The 10004-nt window shown below is 41.1% G+C and overlaps 1 non-coding gene and 1 pseudogene across 1 annotated transcript; both read right to left on the bottom strand.

The window, feature by feature from the left end:
• Positions 1 to 3511: 3511 nt before the first annotated feature.
• Positions 3512 to 3583, bottom strand: TRNAC-GCA. The gene has a single exon. It is a non-coding gene; the product is annotated as a tRNA-Cys (tRNA).
• A 4418-nt stretch (positions 3584 to 8001) lies between these two features.
• Positions 8002 to 8507, bottom strand: LOC119323168 (annotated as a pseudogene).
• Between the last annotated feature and the right edge of the window lie 1497 nt (positions 8508 to 10004).

The raw sequence follows: 10004 nt of genomic DNA, 5'->3' as shown, positions 1-10004 counted from the left end.
TATTTTGACCCAGAAATGAAAGTGCCCATAAAAGTTGAAACAATTCGCAAACATTAACACTACTATGGTTATCATTCTGGAAAAACTTCAAACTTTTTTGACAAATGGATTAAAAACGCAAAGAACATACTAATTTAGAACCTTTTTGTCAAAATTCATCCAAAAATGGAAGGCAAAGAAAAATGAAAAACTTCTCAAAAAATGAACACTACCATTCCGATAACTCTGAGAAAGTGTCAAACATGTTTTAGAAACTTATCCAAAACTGTAAGGAAAATACTTATTCAGGGCTGAGTAGGTGTGCATTTTCTTATTTTGATACATCATAGACATTTTCAAGTACATATTTAAATCACAATACCAAGACTTTTCCAAAAGTTAGACATTTTTAATGTACATTCCTTGTCTTTTATAAAGGCTTTCCGAAATATTTTGAAATTTATTCTCAACACTTTTTTGAAAGATAAATACATTTAACAGTTGTACCTTTTCCCCACCTTTTGTTAATTTCGTGTATATTGCACATACATTTCTGAACTACTAAATCAACATTTTTCCTTTGAGCAATGAGCATTTTCTTATCACTAGGTGTACATTTTCTTATTTGGTTATATCATATCCATTTTTAAATATTTATTTCAAACACATGGCCCACACTTTTTTAAATATTTATTCCACCTAAATTAATTGATGTACATTCTTTAAGTATTACACATACATTTCTTAATACCAAATCAACATTTTTGTTTTGACCAATCAACATTTGCTGACAAGCAAGCATTGGAAAAAAGAAAGAAGAATGGGAATTAGAAGCAAGGAAGAAGCATAAAGGATATTGAAATAAGAAAAGAAGCCAAAGTAGAAGGAAAAGAAGAAGTGGAGCAACAAGAAAATAAGCAAAGAAGAAGAAAAATGATTCAAACATTAAAAATCACGCGCTTCAGGAGCCAAGTGGACCAGTCCATTCTCGAGCCCCTTGAGGCGAGAGGTGGCTCTGTCTCGGTCAAGCGAGACATCGTCACACCCGTCATTTTCGTTGAGATATGGACCATCATTTTCTGAAGTTGGCTGGGGATGAGGCTGGATCCAAGTGAGCCGAAGCTAACATGCCTCTCTATGTACACACACACAAGAATGCTTTGCCTCAAAAAATAGCAAGAATAATAAAGTGCTACACATACTCGGTAGTACCTATATCTCGCATAAGGCTAGATGGAAGGAAGTGTCACCCCCCACCGAGAGATTTATTGGGCAGCCCAAGTAGCTACCTGCATGCTCATTTGATTTTTCTCTATTTTTTCATTCATTCATTTTATCATTTATTCATATTTCGAAAATATGTAATAAACATTATTTTAACCTAAAAATACAAAAAAATGAATTTAAAAATTAAGGCGGTGTAGAATATTTGTTAGCATAAATTATATAAATGTTGATAGCAACCCAAATTTTTTTTGTGACATTTGAAAAATGTTCACACATTACAAACAAATGTACGTCATTAAAAAATATTTATTGGACGTAGAAAATATTCATGTAATTTAGAATATTATGTCCTAGCATTTAAAAAAATATGTCGCATTTACAAAAAATGTTCACTTGCTTCAAAAATATGTTCATGACATTTAAATATTTGTGTAGTTGAAAGAGGTTCTTATCATTCAATACATGTTTTAACGTGTATTTGGAAAATGATTAACACATATTCAGAATAATGTTAAAAAATATGTATTTAAAATAAATTAATCATGTATTTGTAAAATGTTAATCATGTATAAAAAATGTTTTCAGCTGCTTATGAAAATATACAATGTATATTAAAAAGGAGACATAAACACGGATATTAGAAAAATCTTAATCATGTATATAAAATGTTCTTTATGTTAATGAAAAATGTACAATGTGTATAAAAACCCAAAGAAAACAGTTGAGATCTCATAAATCTAACACATAAGAAAACCATTGAAAACCACGATAGAAAACCATATTTAAGAGAAAGAAAAGGAGGAGAAAAAAAGTAAAAACAAAACCACTAAGGAAACACAAAAAAGTTAAAAACCAACACATGAAACACAAAAAAGTTGATGAAAAAGTGCCAAAAAAGACTCCCACAGGAAAAGTACCAAAAAAAGACTCCCATATTGGGCCGCCTAATGCCTCAACAGGAAGATCCTTGAGGCGAGACAGAGATAGCACCGCAGTAGGAGATATATAGTGGTGATGCTTATTGCAGCGGATAGTCAAGCAGATACACAGAATGGCGTGGTGGACCGACGTAGGTCATATATGTTCTTTAATAATTTTAAAATTCGAGGTTATTTATTCTATTTTATGAATATTGTTTAAAACAATATTTAAAAAAATTCATGTAAATTAAATTGTTCACAGAATTGTTTTTACTTAACTTTAAGAAATATTCATCCAAGATTGGAAAGTGTTCATGCGTTTCAAGAGAATTTAATTTATTGTTTAAAAAAATGTGTGTCATTTTGAAGTGTTCACCCCAATTTAAAAATAGTCATGTAATCTTAAAAAGTGTTCAGGCATATAAAAAATGTTTACGATTTTTAAAAGAAAAAATGTTCATTTCCCACCATTAAATTAATTGGAATGTCCAGGACATATCCTCCTCAGATATAGGTACTCAAGAGACCGAACTTTCTAGTTCGAAACCTTATCAATTTGCAATATATAAAAATTATTTGCCAAATTCATTTGCTGACTATAGATGGTGTCACAAAGTTTTTTATTCATGATAGAAATGCACTTAAAAGAGATAATATACCAACCAATACCTCACAACCACCCATTTATACTAAGAGAGGGAGAAGTACAGTCGCTGCACAACCAGGGGCAACTTGTCGTAAGCAACACAGAAAACAGAAGAGTAAGTCTTCTGACTAGTCCATTAATGAAGGCCAACAGTTATACGCTGTATGGATGTGCAACCACCTCAAACTAGCTCTATAGTGCAACCAACCAAAGGAGTCGTTCTCCATGTTTTCCTCTCTCTGTGACGCCGACAACGTGAGTTTCCAACCTTTACATATCGTTTAATCTCAACTTTGATACAGGAACTTGAAAGAAATAGCCGGTGGGTTTCCTTCCTCGGATGGCAACGTGATCATAGCGGATGTGAGCGAGGTCACTTTTGTCGTTTCCTTACGACGGATCTAATTTTTTGAAACGGAGGAACATCCTTTACCTCGTCTCATTAAATAAGAAGGGTCATACTACAATATTTTTCACGTTACAGGACCACACAGGTCCAATAAAAATGGCTACTCTCCCGGATTTAAATTGCCTACTAATCTAGTCGGAGCGATCACCCACGTCTTCGCTTCATCTTTAATTGCCGCAACCACTCGGAATGAAAGGGAAGCTTTGGAACGGAATACCCTGGCACTATCTTTTAGATTTTAGTGTTTACCCGATTGCTTGCCACTGATGTATTTTCTTCAAAAAGGGGAAAAAATGCGAACAAGATAGAAGAGCTTACGCAAAAAGAATAAGGGCCCAACCGGGTTCGAACCGGTGACCTATTGATCTGCAGTCAATTGCTCTACCACTGAGCTATGGACCCGTTGATGTTGTATCTAATTTAATTATGCTCTTAACTAGCTGGTCTGCACAAACACATTCGAGCACCAGCAAACTGTTGGTTCATCTGCCCAATATTCTCTTCTTCAATTGGATGGGCAGTTGGTCCTATCTAACTAATCCGCGCAAAGATCCTTAATCATGTCTCACTTTCTCGTCCCTGATGAGATATTAATTCTTAGCCATGCCACTCTCTGGTTTTGAGAAAGGGGCAGCTCTGTCGGTTCGCCGGGTGATCAGCGGTTGATCAGCGGACCAGGTGAGTGTTTCCGGTCCATTCCATTTCAATTTCCGAGTAAACCAACTGGAAATCAGCTAACCGTTCATGGTAGAAGTACTGTTCTCCAAGACGTGTAGGCCTTCACGCTTTACCCATTGCAAGAGAGAGATTCCATGCATTCAAACGCTTGCACCCCAGACGACCATGTAGAAGCCCGTCTTGTGGGGAACGAACCAGGAGAAGAGTCTTGTCGTGGTCGTCGAAAGTTTCTCCATACTTTTCCCTTTATATTTTTATATGGCAACACATCGAATGAACATTACTGCCTTAGTGTTCACAAAACACAAATAATGTATCCATCAGTGTCTTAATTAAAGAGTCTGCAAGGCTTAGCAGATTATCAACTTAAGTCCTGGGTTATGAGACATCCTAGAAGATATCCTGCAGATATATCTGTTAAAACATTGGAAGGCCTATCGGTGAGCCGACTTGGTGCACAAGGAGGAGTCGGGCGTAACCTTAATGAACTCTTTCTAAGGTTTGCACTATCTCGCTAGCCCTATATAAATGGAGGAGAGGTCCGCACGGCGGAACCAAGTTCTACATCATCAACATCACCTCATCAAGCTTAGGACTAGTTACAAACCCTAGTCGCCGAGTTGCCTCCCAACTCATCGAGTTCACCATTGTACCCCTCTGTTCCCAAATATAAGTTTTTTTAGAGATATCAACAAGGGACTACATACGGAGCAAATGGGTGAATCGACTAAGTAAAATGTGGCTATATTTAGGAACGGAGGGAGTAATTTCCTATATATGGTTAGAGAGCTGAGTAAAATGAGGCTCTAACATTCACCGAAGCATATGTGCCTTCCGATATGTTTTCCCAAGCGTTCCTTTTTTTTTCCAACCGGGCTTACACCCCTGCTCTCCATTAATTGCTTAACGGAAATACAACAGTCTCAATTGTTTTTTCTAGCCACATCACACTGAGCTACTAGAGAACAACTAAGCAAAAGGAGACCGAAAGGGGAGAGCGAGTTGGGGCATCAACAGGAAACCCACAGCAAATGACTCTAAAATGAGTCATCTACCACGGGGCAAAACCTGTTGACACCAACCATCCCATCCTCGAAAACGAACAACACGACGAACACCCCGCACATCAGGAGTAAAGTACGAGACACCAACACCAAAGGAGCCACAGAACATCTCAGCGGGCATCAAACCCCAGTGAGATCATAAACCTCTAAAACTACTGGCCAGAACAAGTTCAAGCTCCCGCACCATTCCCCAGCATAAGCCTCCCCCCTGAGAGCAGAACGATCCGCCAATGACGCAGCCACACGCACCATCTTCTGCACTCCAGCCTGGACGCTTTCCTTTCGATCCCTTTCAGAAGACCTGGCCAATACATCAAAAAGGAGCACACAGTGAAAACAGCCTCCAACGGAGAGTGAGTGACACATTTTTCAAAAGTTGCCTTGTTGCGAGTGCACCAAATACCCCAACAGATAGCAACAACAATAGCCATGTAATGTTTTTTAACCCCGGGAAGATATTTATAGAGCCATGCCCAACTCTGCCAAATAGTTTTAGGACTACAGGATGCTCCCAAAGCTGTCCCAATCGCCCCCCAAACAGATCGAGCAAACACACACCCAAAAAAAAGGTGATCAACAGTTTCAATATTATGGCAAAATGAGCAAGTTGGGTTCCCAGGCCAGTTCCTCTTGCGCAGGTTGTCCCTGGTAGTGATGGCATTCTAGAACAGTTGCCAAAGGAAGATTTTAATCTTCAGAGGAATTTTAGCTTTTCAGATCAACTTATAATCAGGTCCCGATAAATCTTTTTCTAACCACTCATAAACAGATTTTGTGGTGAAACCCCCTTTGCTATTAAACTTCCAAATAACTTGATCAAGTGAACCATTCAAATAAACAGATTTTCCCAAGCGTTCCTGACCGTCGGATCTCTACGCGGGTGGATGTGAACCATTGGATATATTTTGTAAATGGACATGAGCCGTTGGATAGTTTCACCGATGGCAAAGATGGGATATTTCATCGTGGTACTTACCTTTGTAGGCTGTACTCAGACAACATGATCAACATCATTGTGGTGTTCTATACCTCTGTACAAAGCGATGGAACCTTCCCAACATAAATGTTCATTATTGGTATTCCCTCCATAGATGAGGCGGTAGCAGAAGATTCTGCCGATGTGAAGGCCATCAAGACATCAGGTACATGGACAATGCTACAAACACCATGGTCAAGGACTTGAACTACGGACGGCTTGAGAAACTGTAGCAAGAGATTGTATCTCTCAAGGCTTCAATTATGAGGCATTTAACATTAGAAATAGACTTGCCAAAGGTTGGTTGTTAGCTGTGGGAGACATAGCTCATTTTTGGAGCAGCTTCACTATGTAATTTGCTATTGTGCCATATGAAAGTAGTGTTCATAAGTTATCTGGGACTACCATTATGGCTTTGATATTGTTTTGGTATTTTGCGCTGCATTTTCTAACAAATGCACCATTGTGATAACTTTGTGTTTTGTACCGGACCATTCTACCACCAAAGTCTAAACACAACCCTGAACTACAAAACCATCTAATTTAGAACACCAGTAGAAAACAGGGCTTTGGTCACAACTCAATGTACACATTAGTCCCGGTTGCATCACGAACCAGGACTAATGTGAGCATTAGTCCCGGTTCGAGCGGTTAAGGCATCGGGAAGGCATTAGTCCCGGTTTAAATGGGACATTTAGTCCCGGTTTAAGACACGAACCGGGACTAAAGGGTGCGATGTCATTTAGTCCCAGTTCGTGTCTCAAACCGAGACTAAAGGTTAGACCTTTAGTTCCTGTTTGAGAGGTTTGAGACACGAACCAGGACTAAATGGTGCAATGCCCTTTAGTCCTGGTTCGTGTCTCAAACCGGGACTAAAGGTTCAAACTTTACCCCCTCGTGTATCACCTTTTCAGTTTGTAAAAAATAAAAAATGATAAAAACTTCAAAAATTAAAATCCTTCGAGATGTAGTTATGTTACTACATCTACTAGTTAGGAAAATTAAAAAAACTTAAATTTGGACATGTTTTGCAAAAAAGTGTTATGAAAAAGTAAAACGGCCATATCTTTTGCATACGATGTCGAAAAAACGCATAATATATCAAAAAAATCAGCATGAAAATCCGCATCTGATTTCGACGACCATAGGCCTGTTTGCAAATTTTTAGAATTCTCAAATTCTGAAAGGAAAAAAAGATATGCTCAAATTTCAGTTTTTTTGACTTTTTGTTAAATCTGGTCAAACTGTGGTCAAACTACTTATTCAAGAAATATTAGTGTTAATAAATAATTATTTTTAGTTTTTGACTTTTGGTCAAACTGTGGTCAAACTATGGTCAAATCTGGTCAAACTGTGATCAAATTATGGTCAAATCTGGTCAAACTATGGTAAAACTACTTATTCAAGAAATATTAGTGTTAATAAATAATTATTGTTAGTTTTTTTGACTTTTGGTCAAACTATAGTCAAACTATGGTCAAACTATGGTCAAACTATTTTCAAATCTGGTCAAACTATGGTCAAACTAGTTATTCAAATAATATTAGTGTTAATAAAAAATATTATTTTTTAAAATAATAGTTTCAAACTCAAACGGTGCTTAATGCTCAAGTTCAACTCCTAAGGGTTAATAGGATTGACAGCTTAATATTGTGAGGAAAACTATAAATGCCGACTTGGAAACTAGGGGGAATAGAACTCGAAAGTTAAGCGTGCTCAGGCTGGAGTAGTAAGAGAATGGATGATCAGCCGGAAAGTTAGACGATTTAAAATGAGTGGTTCATAATTGAGCAGTGATGAGGGGTGATTAGAGATTGAATTGTCAAATAATTCAGAAATTTGAAAATAAAAAAATTTCAAAAAAACAAAATTTCAAAAAAATTTCTTTAGTTCTGATTGATGTTACCAACTGGGACTAAAAGTGGAGTTCTAGAGAGCGACCACGTAAAGGGCCTTTAGTCTCGGTTTGTAACACAATCGGGGTGTCCTTTAGTACCGATCCTTTAGTCCCGATTTGGGAATCGGAACAAATGGGTCTTTTTCTACTAGTGCAACCCTAAACTTCCAAAACTTGTTTACATGCTTTTGAACTCCTTCCGCCTTCAAATCTTGTTGTGGATCTTGGGTGCCACGACGAGAGGGTTCTGCTGCGCGATCTTCTACGGCCGACCTTCTTGTAGTCGAAGTCGCACGCATCCCCGTCCACGTAGCGGTGCAGCGAGCAGAAGGTGCCACCGCACCGGCACGCGAACCCCAGCAGCCCCACCTTCTTCTTGCAGGCCATGCACCTGGTCGGCTTCTTCGCCGGCGCCTCGGCCGCCGGCGTCTCGGCGGCCGGCGCCTCGGCAGCACCAGCTGCGGAGTGATCCTGCAGGCTCAGCGACGTCTTGAGGCTGAAGGCGAGGTTGGCCGCGTCGTCGGCCTTGATCTTCGTCTTCCCCTCGACGGCGGGGCCGGGCGCAGCCGTGTCGGTGGCCTTGAGGTGGTGGTCGCGGTAGCACTTGGAGCACATATTCTTGGTCGCCGCGCTCCCGTAGAACCCGCAGCCGTTCGCGCAGTACAGCGCTGCGGCGGCCTGCGTCGGCGACGACTCCTGCCCGTGCGCCATCTGCTATCAGCACTGATCTTCTGATAGAAAAGGAACCAACAGCTTCTCGATCGTTTGGTTGCTCTTCGTCCCCGTGCGTGGCTTCTCTCTTGACGAGGCCCCTAGGGCGTCATCGTGTGGGCTTTTAAGAGGTCCCGCTACGCCGAGTGACCAGAAACGCGTGTCACCGGCGAATTCGGACACGGAGACAGATTTCCAACTCTGGTCGGTCTACACCGTACTACGGTTTTCAGTTCTGAATATAAATATTCTATACACCATATTTTGGATGGTATCCTCGTAGTCGTAGGTCATTCATGAAGTCAAGAGCAAGCGCCTTTGCGTGGTGTTTTCTTTAAAATTGACTTTCATAAGACATATGATACTGTACATTGGTCCTTCCTTCGGGAGGTGATGATGAAGCGTGGCTTCGATCCCCACTGGATTGCTTGGGTTATGCAGCTGGTTACGAGTGGGCGCACGGCTGCCAACATAAATGGGAAGGTCGGGCCGTACTTCTTGACTAGCCAGGGGGTACGACAAGGCGACCCTATCTGCCCATTTCTATTCAATCTTGTGGTCGATGTTGTCGCAATGATCCTAGACTTGGCCAAGCGGGCCGGCCACATTAGGGGGATTTGCCCCCATCTCGTGGTCAATGGAGGTCTGACCCACCTTCAATATGCGGACGACGCCATTATGATGGTGGAAGGCTCAGACGAGGATATTCGGCACCTCAAGTTCCTCCTCCTCTGCTTTCAGGAGATGTCGGGTCTCACGATTAACTTTGCTAAGAGCGAGGCGATGGTTCTTGGTTACTCTGAGGAGGAGGCCCAACGAATCGCCAACCGCTTGAACTGTCGCCTGGGATCCTTCCCAACTACTTACCTCGGCATGCCGATTAGCGACGCCCGTCTACAGGGGAAAGACTTCCGCCCAATAATTTCCAAGCTCCAACCTCGGATGGAGCCTTGGCAAGCGAGGTGGCTTTCCAAGGCCGCTCGAGTGGTTCTGATGAACTCCTCCCTTGTTAGCCTCTTGATGTACGTTATGGGATTCTATAGTTTACATGAATCCCTTCATCATGAGGTCACCAAGCTTCTCTCCAGATTCTTCTGGGCTGAAGAGAACAATAAACAGAAATACCACATGGTTAAGTGGTCTGAGATTTGCAAGCCTAAGGACCAGGGCGGCCTCGGGGTCATTTCATCTAAGGGGATGAATATTGCCCTCCCCTCCAAATTGCTTTGGCGCATTCAGACCGGCGAAGGTGGACTGTGGCTGGAGATTATCCACACGAAGTACCTACGAGGGCAGCCTAAGGCATTCGCCTCTAGATCTGGAGGGTCCCAATTCTGGCAATTGGTGATCCAACTGATGCCGGTCCTGCGCATTGGGACCTCCATTAAAGTGGGCACTGGTTCTGGCACCCTACTCTGGCTCGATAGATGGGCCGGGACTCGACCTTTTGCGGAGCGGTTCTATGCTTTATTCTCGATATGCGCCCGCCCACATCTT

The sequence above is a fragment of the Triticum dicoccoides genome, chromosome 6B (assembly GCF_002162155.2).
Source record: "Triticum dicoccoides isolate Atlit2015 ecotype Zavitan chromosome 6B, WEW_v2.0, whole genome shotgun sequence".
Lineage (NCBI taxonomy): Eukaryota > Viridiplantae > Streptophyta > Magnoliopsida > Poales > Poaceae > Triticum > Triticum dicoccoides.
This window is presented reverse-complemented; position numbering and strand designations above follow the sequence as displayed.